The following is a 17487-nucleotide window of genomic DNA, read 5'->3' on the forward strand; positions in this document are numbered from 1 at the left end:
GTTTTACCACATCCCCTTTTGGGACTGGTAGGTATTTCACAACTCCTTAGTTACCTGGTGCAGACTTCTAGATGTAGCAGATATTCTACCCATGTACACTTGGATCCCCTTACCAAGACCAAGCTGCTGGTGTGCTTTCACCCCCAAAAGTCAGTGCCTGTGTCTTTTTGTTGGAGGACTGTCCTCAGGTTGCTGGAACTCCTTTTGAAAGCCAAATATCCTATGGGACAGCCTTAACCAATGACTGATGGGTGCAGAAAAACTCTGATGAGGAAATTATTGATCAGGAAAATTCTACACTCTGTCTATAAGGCATCCTTGTGGAGTTGAGCCAAAGTTACCCTCCAAGAGACCCTTGCTTGGCCTCCCTCCCTTCCTGGTCGCACTTCCCCACCCCACCTACCCTGGCAATATGTCCTAATAAATTTCTCTCACACAACTTCTCATTTCAAGGTCTGTTACTGCAGAAGCTAACCTGAAAAACTGCCCATGCACAACTTTAAACCAGAAAGGCTACGCTATGTGGTTCTACAGAAAGAGCCCCAGATTTGGACTTGAAAGACTCCAAATGACAGTCCAGCTCTACAATTTATTAGATAAAGCTCTATTAGCCCTCCTAAAATGAAGAAATAATGACAACTACCACAACAATTTTCTGCTAATCAAATGCATGTGAATGTGACAATCTATGTGAAAGCACTTTATAAACTAAAGGATACTGTACTATGAAGACGTCAGCTCATTTAAGACAGCTGTTTTCCAACTTAGAGTGATCCTTCCCCTAACCTATGACTATTGGCCAGCGCGATGGCTCATACCTGTAATCCCAGCACTTTAGGAGGCTGAGGCGGAAGGATCACTTGATACCAGGAGTTCAAAATCAGCCTGGGCAACATAGCAAGATCCTATCTCTACAAAAAATTTAAAAATTAGCCAAGTGCGGTGGCATGCACCTGTAGTCTCAGCTACTTGGCAGACTGAGGCAGGAGAATCACTTGACCCCAGGAATTCAAAGTTACAGTTAGCTATGATTGTGCCACTGCACACCAGCCTAGGTGACAGAGAGAGACCCTGTCTCTAAAAAAAATAAATAAAAAGAGTTATAACTATGCGCCCACCTATCTATAAATAGTAGAAAATTTGTAGAACACTGGTTCTCAGATCTTAGCATGCAGCACAATCTTCTGGATGACTTGTTAAAACATAGTTTGGTGGCTCCCATCCCCAGAATTCTTCTGGGGTAGAGCCCAAGAATTTGCATTTCCAACAAGTTCCAAGGTAATACTGATGCTGACCTCACTTTGAGAACCACTGTTATAAAGGAAAACTTCAGCCACCTCTGCAAGTGGAACTTACAGAAGTTTACAGTGGTTCTACCATACCACAGAGAAAATTTCTAGGAAACAAAGACTATGCTTTAAAAAATTGTGAGATTTTCTTTCCATACTATAGATATCCTCAATTTATGAAATAAACATGTACAAGCAAAACTGGTTGTAAAGAAAATTTCTCAAGAGGAAACCTTGTATCACATCTTAATCCAAAACTGATTTGCATTTAAAAATCAACAGTTTCTTCCATCAGAAAAGAATCCTCTCACATGAAATTAAAAAGCTTTTAGTTAAAAAAAAGAAAAAAAAAAAAAGGTTCAGATAGCTGCCAGTCTAGTGTCTTGATAGATATTAAAGTATCAAGAACAGGCCAGGGGCAGTGGCTCACACCTGTAATCCTAGCACTTGGGAGGCCGAGGTGGGCGGATCATTTGAGCTCAGGAGTTCACACCAGCCTGAGCAACAGCGAGACCCCGTCTCTACTAAAAAAATAGAAAGAAATTAGCTGGACAACTAAAAATATATAGAAAAAATTAGCTGGGCATGGTGGCGCATGCCTGTAGTCCCAGCTACTCAGGAGGCTGAGGCAGTAGGATTGCCTGAGCCCAGGAGTTTGAGGTTGCTGTGAGCTAGGCTGATGCCACAGCACTCTAGCCCGGGCAACAGAGCAAGACTCTGTCTTTTCAAACAAACAAACAAACAAACAAAAACAAACAAACAAACAAAAAGTATCAAGAATAGCAACAATTTATTCAATATTTATGATGTATCAGGTAATGTTCAAAGTTCAGTGTTCACATTGAATGTGTTAAGTCATTTACTTTTCACAATAACCAATAACATTGTTACTATTATCATCTTCACTTTACAGATGAAGCATGTGAATCAGACAGAGGTCAAGAAAGGTGCCCAGAGTCATGCAGCTTAGTAAATTCAAACCCCAGCAGCTTGGCTCTCCTTCCATTCCTATGTGGGCCATACAACCAAGCTTGGGGTTACACCAAAACCCACTACAGCTCCCCAGGAAGCTTGCTAGTTGTTTCGCCTGGAGGTGAATCATATCTAATAATGCTGGGCTGTAATATAATCCTACGTGTAAAAATATATAAATATATATATATATATATATTTTTTTTTTTTTGCAACAGGGTCTCACTCTTGTTGCCGTGGGTAGAGTGCAGTGGTGTCATCATAGCTCACTGCAATCTCAAACTCCTGGTGCTCGAGCGATCTTCCTGCTTTGGCCTGCCAAGTAGCTGAGAATACAGGCATGTGCCACCACTCCCAGCTAATTTTTTCTATTTTTCGTAGAGATGGGGTCTCACTCCTGCTCAGGCTGGTCTCAAACTCCTGAGCTCACATGATTCTCCTGCCTCGGCCCAGAGTGCTAGGATTAGAGGCATGAACCATCATGCCAGGCCAAGGATGGAGTTTCTGTTTTTAACACTAATTCCTGCCTATGTGAAAAAGTTTTCCTGCAACTTATGCTGCTAGGAGCAAATTTCCTGTTTTTAAAATTGTTTAGTCTGAATGGGTCTCTCAGGACCAATCTTTTTTTTCCCCCCTCAAGACCAATCTTAATGCAGAAGTGCGCTGAGCCCCCAAGACAGTTCCAGTTTCATAGATGGGTTCTGCTGGCCCAGATGAAACCTGTGTCATTCTCAGCAATCTAAGGTCTTGTTGAAGAGATTAGTTTTGTGTTGATTTAAACAGCACCTGCCTCGTGCATTCCACTGTCAGGGTACCTTCTTCCTTCAAGCCACACTTCCCTCCTCCAGTCCTAAAGACTAGCTTGCAGAGGGGAAGTGCTGCATGTTAGAGTCACAAGATCTCTGACCACACTCGTCTTGTGGCACTTCTTCCACCCCAGCCCCTCATATCAAGTCACTTCAACCAAGTAAACAAAGCGTGACTCTAGCCTTAGCCAATATCCCTGGGACAACACTGCTTCTCAAGGTTGTCTCAGCCACCTACCAAAGAGCATGCAAAAGACAAAAAATAAAATGATGGAACAGACCTAAGGTGGGTGAGCACTCAACAATTACTCGCTAGTGACAACTAGGAAATATACTGACACAAACCTGGACGGTTGCTCAGGAACTTGAGCCTGATTTTCAATGAAGCATAGTTAGTAAGACCTAAAAATCCTAACAGAGCTGACAAATGCCTGAGAGATTCATTCTCTTTGCTGTATAAATACTTCTAATCAGAGGAGGTTCATTCATGCTAAAAAATAAATACTTGGAAATTAAAGCAGGTGGAATTTATGATAAACCTAGAAAATGATAATGGATTTAATTCAAAAACATATATTAAGATTCTTCTAGATTCAGTCTGGAGGTCCTGCTTTCATTCTTTCTCTCCCTAATACGAAACTGGACTGCCTAAGGTACTTAACAGATGAGAAAAAATCTCAGAAAAAGAGGTACTAAGAAATGCAGAGTTGTGCTGAGAAGGGAAAAGAGCATAATGGCTACAGCGTTGGTACACAGATCCCAGACTCCTTTCAGGGGCACCTATGGTTACATTTCACTACTTTTAAAAGTACACTTCAAAACCTGGCCCCTGAGTCAGAATGGGAAAATGAAGCATCCATTTGCTATAACATGGGAGCCATTTTTTTTGTGTCTCAGAGAGTAGCTGGGTCAATGAGGGCTATTCAGGGTGTTCAGAAGAAAGCATCCTGACTCCATCTGTCTACCAGCACTTGCTTTGGATACAAAATTAAAAATAGGTGGTGGTCTCCCCATCTCTGAGAAAGGAGTCAATAGGGAGGTTTGAAAACACTTGTTCTTTATTCATGACTCTTGGCCCTTTCCTACAGTAAATGCAAGATTGACAGTCCAATATTTTCTAATTTCCAGCTAACTCACATCATATTTCAAACGTTAGAGGCAAGCACATAGGAGAAGAGGTGAGTTCATCCAACAGCTAACAAGGTGTAGTGGAAACAACAAGGGCTTTGGAGGCAGCAGACTTGGGCTTAAATCTGGGCTCTACCTCTTAGCAGTATGACCGCAGACAAGTTACCTAACCTCTCTGAACCTCAGTATTCACCTCTGTAAAATAGAGATGATAATAACCCACTTTACAGGGTTGTTGTCAAGAGTGAATGAGATGATTTAAGTACTCAGTTCAGTACCTGGAACACGGGAGGTTCTCAAAAAGTGCTGTTTTCTTTTCTCCCTTCCCACTGAAGCAAGCTAGTTATGAGAACATTTTCCAAAATTAAGTATAACTTTTCCAAACCCTGAAATTGAATCTCTAAATTCCATGGGAATGTTTCCAGATGCTTGTGGAAGGAGGAAATTGTTTCTATTTTCTTAAAATCTCTGATGTGGGAGAAAAGGAAAAGCAATACCAGCCAGAGACCACTGCATGTTTGTGCTTTAAACATCACCACAACACCACCACGAACAAGACAAAATTAGTTTAATAGGGGAGGAAGAGGAAAGAAAGAAAAGCAATTATGGGTTTCCATTCCTGTCAGATCTCATCTCAGCAGAACCACTATCTCTACCAATTGCATGGAAGCTGTATTAATTTTTCTCCAACATCAATTCAACACATGTACCCAGAAAGCATTTGTATCTTGTCTAAACACCTCCCTAGAGAGATAAGAGTTGAGCAATAAAATTATTGACAAAGGAATAATCCCCCACTGCTAGCAAGAGGAGCAAGAAAAATGAGTTTGTGCACTCCTCTTCCACTCCTGAGGACCAGCTGTTTAAAGGGCTGTTTGTGTACAGATGATGATCTCATGGGCCTGAGTGCATCTCTTCTGCCCTGAGACTAACTCCCCAAGGGCTCTGCCTTTTACAACTTCAAAATCCAGACTGGGGGTTGCCTGGACACATCTGGTCACCATTTGATTTCAGGCTTCTATTGTGTTCAGTGTGTATGGGGAAGTGAGTCTATAAATAGCTCACATTCCTCTGCCTCACACTTGAAAAATAAGAAACTGTTAACGCTGCTTTTCCTACTGAAATAAGAGATGTTTTTGCTGAAGTTTAAACATCTGAACCTAGCCCCCTCCGTAACGATCATACATCGAGTTAATAGGCTAAGTAGCCAGCTTCAACCAAATGATTCATACACCTATTTTATATAGTACTAAATGGTATCCAGAATGAAACCCAGGAGGGAGCTCCAAGTTAGGATTAGTGAATGATTCATATAATGCTTTGAGAAGTCTTTGATCTTTTTGGAGACTCACCAAGCTGTGAGGTTAAATCTATGTATGTGAAACACTACCTTCAAATTTTAAGAAATGTCCCTCCTACCTTTGGAACGGGATCTATAGATTTAAATCCTATTCGATCCTGAATAAAGCAATCAAACTGTGAACCAGATTTCCTTCCCTGACAAAAACAACCTATATTCCTCTTCAAGATTCTTCAAACACTTGGTTAAAAAATTTATTATAATATTTGCCACGCTGTGAATTATCTCTTTATGCATCTGTCTCCCTCAACAACTATTAGTTTATAAAGGGCAAATACAGTGTCCATTTCATATTGGTTATTTCCAGTGCCCAGCACAATTCTTGGCATATTTTTAAATAAATGTATGTTGAATGAACAAACAAGGTAGAATAATCACATATTATATGACCTTAATGAGCTTCCACAAATAAGAGAAACATCAAATTTGATGTTGATTTAAGGGAAAGGTAAGAGAAAAGCAGGTCAACCAAGTAGAAGTCGACAGAATAAAGATATGAACAAATTGGTTTCGGGGGCGGGTGGGTTAAAAAATAAAAAAATTGATTCCTCTGCATCCCTACACTTGCTGACAATTTTTAAAAGGCTATTTTTACTAGAAGCTGAGCTTACATAATGTATGTAAATCACAGAATAATTAAAGCCAGTATTTTGTAATGACCACTCCTGATTTCAGATCCTAGAAAAGAAATATGAGGCCAAACTCCTGTCCCAAAAAATGTAGTTCAGAAAGAGCATCAAGTAGCAGCAAGGATCCATGTTAGATATATCCAAAGACCTGCAACTGGAAATGCTCCAAAATGTTTCATAGTAAATTATCAATTTCTGACTTTGTTTGGCTTTAGAGTATAAAGAAAAGTCACCCAGTCATGCTATAGAATCCACAGCATACTATCACTATGCCTGACAAAGGTTCTGACTGGCTTTGGTTTAGGAGACAAACACTAAATTAAAATTTGCTCTAGAGTCCATAGAACAAATCACAAACCATGTGGATCATCTGCTGACACCAGATTTAATGCTCTGGTTTGTGAGATATAATTCAAACATACTCTCCTCATTTTTGCAGTGACAGCTGAAATAAAGGATATACTAACAATAGACAAAAAACTGAGGGTTTTGCTCAGAAAACCCTCCTGTAGAAAAAGATATTTTGAATGATAGAAATCAGAGAGGTGAGATGTAGTAATATATACTAGGAAAGAGGCTAACATAAGCAAAAGTAGGGAAGTACATGGCATTTTGGGGAACGGTAATAACAAAAATAACTAGGACAGTCTGAGAAAGAAATGAGAATGGAGTAGCCCTGTCCAATATTAAAAGGTAATGAAACAATATGGTATGTGTTTTATATATATTTGAAAATTTCTGAAACAGTATGGTTCTGGCACAAAAATACAAACAGATCAAGTAAACAAAACAAAGTTTTAAAAGAGTCCCCAAGTACATATAGGAATTTACTAAATGATAAAAGTAGTTTTTCATTTCAGTGGAGAAAGAATGGGTATTCAATAAATGATATTGGGTTAGACAGAAGGAATAAGTTCTAGTATTCAACAGTATAGCAGAAAAATTACAGTTAACAACTTATTGTATATTTCAAAATAGCTAAAAGAGAATCGTAATATTCTCAACACACAAAAAAATGAGGTGATAAATATCCCAGTTACCCTGAATTACATATTGTATACATGTATCAAATATCACATGTATCCCCAAAATATGTACAATTATGACACATCAATTTTAAAAATACAATAAATAGATAAATAGTATTGGGACAACTGGCTACCTGGGAAAAGAATAAAGCTGAAGCCCTACCTCATTTCTTACACCAAAAAAATTTCAAATGAATCATATATTTAAATACTAATAAATCCATTAGCATGTCAGGGAAAAAAAACCCATGGTGAATACACTTATAATCTCAGAGTGAGAAAGCCTTTCTAAGCCTAACACTCCAGAAAACCATAGAAAAAGTCTGATAAAACATTATCAACCTACATTAAAACATACACACACAATAATCATAAAGAGAATCAAAAGTATAAACAGGGAAAATATTTGCAACATCTATGACAGATGGATCAATGTCCTTAATACACTAACTCTTAAAACTAAGTAAGAAACAGATGATGTTTGGAAGGAAATTCTAGACAGTGGTTACCTCTAGAGAATGAGAAGAGTGGGAGGTGTGCAAGGGGAAGGCTTTTCTGCTTTTTACATTATACTCTCCTATATTTTTTTAGTATTTTACAATTACCTTATATTGCCTTTATAGCAAAATATTTTTTAAAAACTAATTAAGTAGGTGATACTAATTAAGTAGGTTTATGCCACTGTCTGCTTTTTGCCGAGCACTAGAGAGAAACCAATCCCATTTCTTTTCCCCACACTTTCTCTGAACCCTTATCTGACCACTGTATATAGAAGCAGCCATCTGTTGGTCAGCGTATTGGCTCCCCAAACAGAGGGCTATTGAAATGGTGTTGAGAAGGTACTTGGACACAGGCTGACAGCGCAAGTGTGTAGGAAGAAAATTCAGCACTTGGTGAGGCAGACCAGGTGGCTTCCTCTGGAGAGACCTACTGTTAGAAGTCTGCCTGTGCATACTTGTCTACTGTGGAGGACATAACAGATCTTTTGCTCAAAGGGCTGCTCTTCATTTTATATCCTCTTGCTTAGATGATTTTGCAAATCAGTTTGTCCACAGACTTTCAAAGTAATCATCACTATCATGCTTCTCTTCTTTAGCAACTGACAATCACTTTAAATCCCAGGACAAATCCAAGTGTAAGGGGCAAAGTAGGAGTATAAGGCAATTTCTCATCATTGCAGATGCAAGCAAGAGAACTTCTGGGTAACATCAAGCACAACCGTCTCAGGAATTCTGTATTTATCCTTAGGCTGCTCTAGGTCTGCAAATGACAATCAAGCTTTGGGCATGCCTCCCCTACAGATAACCTCTTTCTCCAACCCAGACCTCAAGGGCTTCTGCAACTACCAGGAATTACTGTTGGGTCACAGGGTAAAAAAAAAAAAAAAAAATACAAACAAGCTTTTGTATTTTAAAAGATTTTAGTTTCCACTTTTCATTTTTGTAAAGGCATTTAGCACCAGCAGCAAACAATTAAGAATAAAAGGTATCTAGACTGGGGGTAGTGGCTCAGGTCTGTAATCCTAGCAGGCTGGGGGACTCAGGCAGGAGACCAGTCGAGGCCAGGAGTTCAAGACCAGCCTGAGCAAGAGTGAGGCCACATCTCTATAAAAAATACAAAATTACCTGGGCATAGTGGTGCATGCCTGTACTCCCAGCTACTCGGGAAGCTGAAGCAGGAGGATCACTTAAGCCCAGGAGTCTGAAGCTGCAGTGAGCTATGATGATGCCACTGCACTCTAGGGATAGCTGTTTCTGTTTTTACGAGTCTGAAAGCTACTCTTCAAAGATTCAAAATGAAGTTTCTAGGGAGGAGAAAAATGAGTTAGATGAGGCCAAAGGAATGACCTATTCTTTTAAAATCCAGCTCACGCACTGCTTATGGAGTTAAGCAGCTGTGCTGCTGGCAGAGGGAACATACTGAAATGAAACACTCATGGTAACTTCCCTTCCCCCACTCAGGCCTACAGAGTCCCAACCAATTATTGCACAAAAAGGCTTTTTCTTATCAACTTCTCTCCCTTCTACTGCTGTGTCCATCTTGGTTGGAAAGAAACAGCACTAGTGATGGAATGTACATAGCTCTGCAAATATTCATGAGAAAATCCTTTGACACCCACATGCTCTCCAGCTCCCCTAGCACATACATGCATCAGGGAAAGGGGATACACAGAGAAACTGACAGGCCTCTGTGGTTCTCTAACTGGGGCGAACTGTGAAGCTGTCTCAAAACAAGCAGCAAGATTCAAGAGTCAGAGTCCTATCTTGTCAGTTACCCATCAAACCATTTTTAATTAATTTAACAGCCACTGATTATTTAATATGTGTAGCACTAAATATATGGAAATAAACAGAGCTGTATTGTACAGTGTGGGGGAGAGCTTGGACTATGGACTGTGGAGCTTGGACTATGGAGCTGGACTCCATAGTCCAGCAAGGGTTTGAGTGCTGGTTCCATCACTTGGTTGTATGACCTTAAGCACACTACAGACCCATCTGAGCCTGTTCCTATCCCTAAAATGGAGATAATACCTACTGTAAAAAGTGATACAATCCTAACAGCACCTGACCCTCTGTGAGCTCTCAAATTCCTCCTCACCTTAGTTTGTTCTTCATGTTTGCCTCTCCTCTTGCTCCTCCAAGGTTCCTCCTCAGTTTCACTAATCCTTCCACCTTCTTTACTCTTTCCCCAAAGGCTTCATTCACACACCAAGTTCAGGAGATAAAAAGAAAAGTGAGGCACAAAAGAAGTGCGGGTCATACTCCTCCTTCTCCACCTCACCCTACTTAATAGATCACCTGTCTTCATTGTGTATTGGATTAGGGTTTCCAGGTAAAAACTTTGCTTTTATGGCAATGGTATCTAATCACAGCCTGATCACATTAAAGAACCCATGACAGACACGCAACGCTCACCCATACTACTAGATGGCAATAGTGTAATTTCCTCATCTCGATTGAGTACAGAGGCAGGGATACGTCTGGGCTAAAGAAAAAGAACTTTCCTTGGAATTCTGCTAGCAGCACATTACCTGCCATGCTGGGACATTTGAGTTGCAGTTCATGGCCCCTACCACTAGAATAAGCAACAGCCATCCCTCTGCAACACCAAGAACCATTCTAGACAAGCCAAAAAGAAAAAAAAAAAAAATTCTATAACTTATTTTGTTTCTCTAGGCCTTCAACTTTTTTTTTTTTTTTTTTTTGAGACAGAGTCTTACCTCTGTCACCCTGGGTAGTGTGCAATGGCATCATCATATCTCACTATAGTCTCAAACTCCTGGGCTCAAGCGATCCTCCTGCCTCATCCTCCCAAGTAGCTGGGCCTACAGGCGTGTGCCATGACAGTTGGCTAATTTTTCTATTTTCATTTGTTTATTTATTTTTTGAGACAAAGTCTCACTCTGTCACCCCGGCTAGAGTATCGTGGCATCAGCCTAGCTCAAAGCAACCTCAAACTCCTAGGCTCAAGCAATCCTCCTGCCTCAGCCTCCTGTAGCTGGGACTATCGGTAAACACCACCACACCCAGCTTATTTTTAGTAGAGATAAGGTCCTGCTCTTGCTCAGGCTGGTCTTGAACTCCTGAGCTCAAATGATCTGCCTGACTCGGCTTCCCAGAGTGCTAGGATTATAGGCATGAGTCACTGCACCCAGCCTCAATTTTAAAATATAATAATTGTCTTGGCCTGGTGAGGTGGCTCATGCCTGTAATCCTAGCACTTTGGGAGGCCAAGATGGGAGGATTGCTTGAGGCCAGGAGTTCAAGACCAGCCTGAGCACCGTAACAAGACCTTGTCTCTATAAATCACAGAAAAATTAGCCAGGCATGTTGGCATGCTCCTGTAGTCCCAGTTACTTGGAAGGCTGTGAGGCAGGAGGATCCCTTGAGGTCCGGAGTTTGACATTGCAGTGAGCTATGATCACGCCACTGCACTCTAGCCTGGGCAACAGAGCAAGACCCTGTCTCAAAAAATAAATAAATAAAAATTAAAAATAAGTGTCTCGAATGGTCTTTAACATTTCTTCCAATATTAGCATTCTGGAATTCTAAAGTCAAACTATTTAGCTACCATATATCAGGATTCAAAAATTCTGCGTAAGTTACTCTTCCTATCCTAATTACATACAATTTTCTACAATTTAACTGAAATCCTCTATTTTATCCTATAGAGATGAAGACTATCTAGTCTGTAAAACTCCTCATGATCTGTACTTAAGGAGCATTATCACTTCTATGTCTTCCCATCTCTGAATCAACATTCCTTCATTAAATAATTACACATAGACTGCCCATGAAGTATACTATACTAATAGCAGCTTTTCTCTTGACTCCTACAGCCCAGCCCTTTAATCATTTCTGGGAGCGTGCGTGTGTGATTTCCCTCTGAAGCCTCTCCAAGTTCTTGACTTCCACATGCTGAAGTCCAGAACTAGATAAAATACTGACCAAAGAAATCTGTAACTCCCTCTTCTCTGTCTGTTTCTCTCTCTCCCCCAACTCTCTCAGGGCTCTTCGAGGGCAGGCAATGATGAACTCTGTGAATTGTTTGGTGTTCAGTGTATTGTGGAGACCAAACAAATATTTTTAAAAAAGCACAAATCTATTACTACTATCATAATTTCAGGTTTGAATCACTGGTTGTGGGGAGAAAAATCTCCTCACATGGTTTTTTTATCTGGAAAAGCTGCAAGTGTTTTTGCCAAACAACAGACCATTTTAAAACAAAGATTCCCAGGAGAATAGGCGCAATTGCTTTCCACAAAGGGTTGGGTAGCTTTTTGTTCCTGGTCATGCTTTTTGTTGACTCAGTCTGCATTTGTTTTGAACATCCACTTACAGTCGTTGGTGGGTAAAGCTGAGCTAATGCTCCTCATGGAAACTTTTACAAACATACAATTACCCAAACACAATACGCTTCAGCAGAGGACTCCCGCTCCAACAGATGTTCCTCACTAGGAGGAAGGAAGGGAAGTTAGTTTTCCAAGCAGAGCATGCTGGCCCCAAAGGGATCATAATCAGATTCAGAACAGAGATTTTCAAACCTAGTTAAACTCTTAGGAAAAAAAGCATGAGCCTCGTGATAATGGTAATCACACAGGGACCCAAGCCACTGCACTCATTTATTTTACTCCTAGGTGCCAAGCACAGGGCTGAGCACTTTACAGAATTATTTCATTTCCTCCTCAAAATAACTCGATCAGGCATGTATTATCTCGATTTTAGAGAGGAAGAAACTAGGATGCAGACAGGTAACTTGTCCAAAGTAAGACAGCCAATAAATGGCTGTGCCTGAATTCAAATCCAGGTTTAACTTCAGAGTAGACATAGATTGACTTTAATATAGATTCAAGTCAGATAAAATGCAGCCCAATTTTGAAGAAAAGCTTCTGCTGCAAGTCTAAATGTTAACAAAGACTGAAAACACAACTTAAATCAATAATGAGTTGCCTTAAGAATGGCAAGCTGGTGACACCAGGGTCAAGGCTAATGGACAAGACAGGTGATATGATCCTCTGCGCCCCTCTATTCACTACAGTCATCTCTCTCTCTCTTTCTCCTTCCCTAATTTTCCATATCTTGCTTTTCCCATATCCCTCTTTTTCTCGATTTATACTGTAGCATAGTGATGAATATGAACTCTGCATTCAGCTGATCGTGTGTTCAAATCCAGAACTCACATCTTATTGTGTGACTTCGGCAGATCATGTAACCTCTCTAAGCCTAAATTTCCTCCAATATAAAAGAGGGGAAAAAATCCTCTACCCTTTAGGGTGTGTTCAAGGAATTGAAACAGACAATATATATAAGATATGAACAGGTCACTAGTACACTAAATGCGATTTTTTTTTTTTTTTTTACATTTGACAGTGAGTGAGGCTTAGTGGAAATGACATATGATTTAGAGTTGGACAGTCTTGGATTTGAATCATTGTTCCACCACTTACTGGCTAAGTGACTGGGGCAAGTCTTGTAAGCTATGACTCAGTTTCCTTATCTATACAATGGAGTAAATAATATAGATTTAGGCTGGGCATGGTAGCTCACACCTGCAATCCCAGCAACTCAGGAGGCTGAGGAAGGATGATTCCTTGAATTTAGGAGTTTGAGATTAGCCTGGGCAAAACAGCTAGACCCAGTTTCTTAAAAAAAAAAAAAAAAAAAAAAAAATGAAAAAAAAATTAGCTAAGTGTGGTGGTACATGCCTGTAGCCCCAGCTACTGGGGAGGCTGAGGCAGGAGGATTGCTTGAGCCCAGGAGTTTGAGGTTACAGTGAAATATGATGGTGCCACTGCACTCCAGCTTGGGTGACAGAGTGAGGCCTCATCTCAAAATAACAATAATATTATAATATAGATTTAATAGAAATTAAATGAAATGGTAAACATTTATAATGGTATCTGGATGTCAATAGGCATTTAACAAATAAAGATGCCTCTCAGTAGAGCTGGCAGTAGATGACTTGTCCTCTAGTGCTCCATAGTAGTTGACACCTGATCTATTTACCCAAGTATGTCACCATTAAGGACGAGGAAGTGCCAAAGCACTAAGGAACTTAAACCTTGAACCTGTCTTTTGGGCTCAAGTGATTCTCCCGAGAAACTGGAACTATAGGCACCCGCCACCACGCCTAGCTAATTTTTCTATTTTTATATAGATGGGGTCTTTCTCTTGCTCAGGCTGGTCTCGGACTCCTAGCCTCAAGTGATCCTTGCCTCAACCTTCCGAAGTGCTAGAATTATAGGAGTGAGCCACCACGCCTGGCCTTGGAGACATTTTTGATTGTCACAAATGGGGGACTGCTATTGGCATCTAATGGGCAGAGGTCAGGAATGCTGCCAAACATTCTACAATGCACACGACAGACCCTCCACAACAAAGAATTATATAGTCAAAATGTCAATAGTGGGCCGGGCGCGGTGGCTCACGCCTGTAATCCTAGCACTCTGGGAGGCCGAGGTGGGCGGATCGTTTGAGCTCAGAAGTTCGAGACCAGCCTGAGCAAGAGCGAGACCCCATCTCTACTAAAAATAGAAAGAAATTATATGGACAGCTAAAAATATATATAGAAAAAAAACATTAGCCGGACATGGTGGTGCATGCCTGTAGTCCCAGCTACTCGGGAGGCTGAGACAGGAGGATCGCTTGAGCTCAGGAGTTTGAGGTTGCTGTGAGCTAGGCTAACGCCACGGCACTCACTCTAGCCTGGGCAACAGAGTGAGACTCTGTCTCAAAAAAAAAAAAAAAAATGTCAATAGTGCTAAGGTTGAGAAACTAGCCTAGATGCTACCAAGTTCCCTTCAAGCTCTAGCATACTAAGAGACTATGAAGAGGCAGCACCAACACTGAACAGGTAACTTTTTTTTTCAAAATTTATCTATGAATGGCTTTTTATAATGTTGCTCAAAATCCCCCTAAAGCCAGATATTTGGATAGTCCCTCAATATCCATTCCCTCAATATTCATTGAGGGAAATTTAAATATTTGGATATCTGAAATCACTGCTACATCTCTGAGAGTGATGGCAGGCCGTCCTTCAAGAAGGAAGGAAGAGACCCAGAGATGAAAGAGACACTGTCCTCCGGGGACTTGGTTCCTTACCCTTTACAGTTAGAACAGTGGTTCCAAAGCCATGAGATATGATTCCTTTTGGGAGAGCAGATGATTTAAATAAGTATGAATCAAGGTCAGAAGATATGATACACACAACAGCAAAGATGATGAATCTCAAATACTTCATGCTAAGTCAAAGAAGCCAGACTCCAACAGCTATATACTGAATGATTCCACTTATATAACATTCTGGAACATATAAAACTGCAGGGAGAGAAAGCAGATTAGTAACTGCCAGGGGCTAGGGGTAGGGGAGATAGACTACAAAGGAACATAAAGGAATTTTGAGAATGATGGATTGTTTTATATATTAATTATAGTGTCAGCCACACACCTATATGTATCTGTCAAAATTCACAGAACTGTATACTAAAAAGGTGAATTTTACTGTATCTAAATTATACTTCAATAAGTCTGACCTCTCTCCTTCAAATGTGATCATAAATGCTGTGGAGAGGATGAACTGGATTATATCGAAATTCTTTCTCACCCCAAGTCCTAAGCTTTTATGAATTCTGCCACTCCTACCCCTGGTGGCCTCAGAGCCATAATGATTAAAGTTAAGTCTGGACTCCAATTTATGTGTTAAAGCCGTGAGGCTCTTGACTGGATCACGTGGCTGTGAGCTCTGCCACCATTCTGGGACCTCTGGCCCTACTCTGACTTGTGACAGAGGTTCCATTCCTTCTCTCTTCTATCCTGACTCCTCTTGGGACCGATGAGGGACTAAGACAATTAATAAACAAGCTGGAATAAACCTCAGGAGACACTGGTTTTATCTCTCTGCACAGGCTTCCTGTCTGGATCTCATTTGATCTTTCCATTACATTTCAAGGCAGGCAACAGAATTATATTTATGAATTCCCCTCCCCTATGCCTTTGGGCTTTCACTAGATTATTTTTATACACTTAAGCCATATAATGTAAAACATGGGCCTCACAACTAAACTCATGGCCAAACTCATTAATAAGCTGATATAAGTGTGTATATATACATGTTTTATTTTAACACATACACATCTCCTACAAAATTACCGATTTATCAAATGTTACACAAAAGAGTTAATTCTTTCTATGTACAGAACAGCACAGGTATACCATAGCCAAGGTGGCCTGAAACAGCTATCAGATGCTCATACCTTCTGTTAACAGAAAGACCACTGTCTTCTATGCCACAAATGTGATCACAACTGTGGACTTCTGTAGGAGTCCCATCCTCGCTTACTGAGAGTCAGTTACTTCCCTGGCTCCTTTTGGAGGATTTCAATGGAACAGTTACAAATACCAGTAACCAGATACCTCATACACACTTGAGTGCTGGCATAAAAATCAAGACAAGCCTGGAGTTGCCAGTGTCCTTATACCAAAGTACAGAGAAGACTCAGTAAGTGGAAGGTAATGTCCACAATGCCCTTTCCACTGAGCATTTACAGCAAACACGCTGGGACTACAAAAGTGGGGTGCTTATCACAGAAGGGGCCCACAGACACAACAAATCCCGAAGGAGTCTAGGGTCTTGTTTCCACATCCTCAGAAGGGAAGAATGGAGTAATCACACTGCCATGGTTTAGAACTATCCAATCATCTTCATAAGTCTGCATCAGCAGAAAATTAATACTGCCACCTCTAACTCACTCAGACTTGCTAATGTTGTTTCTCTGGCATGATTATTAAAAGTTTTCCAAAAGACTGAAATATTTGGCAGAAAACATACTTTGGCTTTTTATTCAAAGGTATACAGACTTATTTCCAATGGTATTTCCTAAGACATAGTCCCATAATATTCTTTTCTTTCATATGTAAGTATGATGATACTGAACCATGAAAGGCCAAATAAATGGCTTTTCTAATTTTAGGGATGGACTTTCACAGAGTACGCTGGTGGCTGCTGGGGTGAGGGACAATGTCTGTGGTCACAGAAGTGAACGAGGCAAGGCTTGCTGGCCATGGTGGGAACTGAGTGCATGGCCTCTGACAGTGCTCAAACCAAGGCAATGTTGCTGCTTCACAGAAACAGCAACGTCCTGTAGACTCACTGGCCACACCTCCTGCTGCCTTGCAAACTTGAGAGCGTGCTAAGCAGAACTGTAAGACACAGGAAGGGTGACCTTGGCTGGTCCTCTCAATCCTCAGAGAGCTGACCAATAGAATCTGCCTCCTGCATACCTTGCAGGCTGGCAGACTAGCTGTCTAGCCCTTTCCCACTCTGCCTAGGGGAACAAGTATAAGCCTAAGGCTCAAAGAAGATACTATCCTCTAGGATTCTTGAACCCTTGTGCTACATACAAGGTTATTCACCTAATACGGGAGAACACTACCTGAACTAACATTATACCCACCTGAATCATACTGAGGCCCAAGCCTAAATGGACAGGAGCTAACTCCTATGCCCTGATCAAGCAGTCTTTTCCCACCTCCTTTGTTCTTCCTGGAACTAGTATCTCTCACTACCATTTCTCAGACCCAAGACATCATTAGTTTCAGACCAAAATATCATAAGAAGTAGTCAGGGCCCAGATTCCATGTTAATTTCTCAATAATTATCCATTGATGAAGCACTGAGGAAACACATGTTGAGACTGCATTTGAAATAAGTTTCTTTTGTTAACATTACCACAGAAATGATTACTTGAAAAGGCCAATGTTTTCTTGATGTATTCAA

At 40.6% G+C, this 17487-nt stretch overlaps 1 protein-coding gene across 1 annotated transcript in view; it reads right to left on the reverse strand.

Moving 5' to 3' along the window:
• Positions 1 to 17487, reverse strand: part of STARD9 (StAR related lipid transfer domain containing 9) — a 115071-nt gene that overhangs the window by 87440 nt on the left and 10144 nt on the right. The window lies entirely within an intron of this gene.

The sequence above is a fragment of the Eulemur rufifrons genome, chromosome 2, assembly GCF_041146395.1.
Source record: "Eulemur rufifrons isolate Redbay chromosome 2, OSU_ERuf_1, whole genome shotgun sequence".
Lineage (NCBI taxonomy): Eukaryota > Metazoa > Chordata > Mammalia > Primates > Lemuridae > Eulemur > Eulemur rufifrons.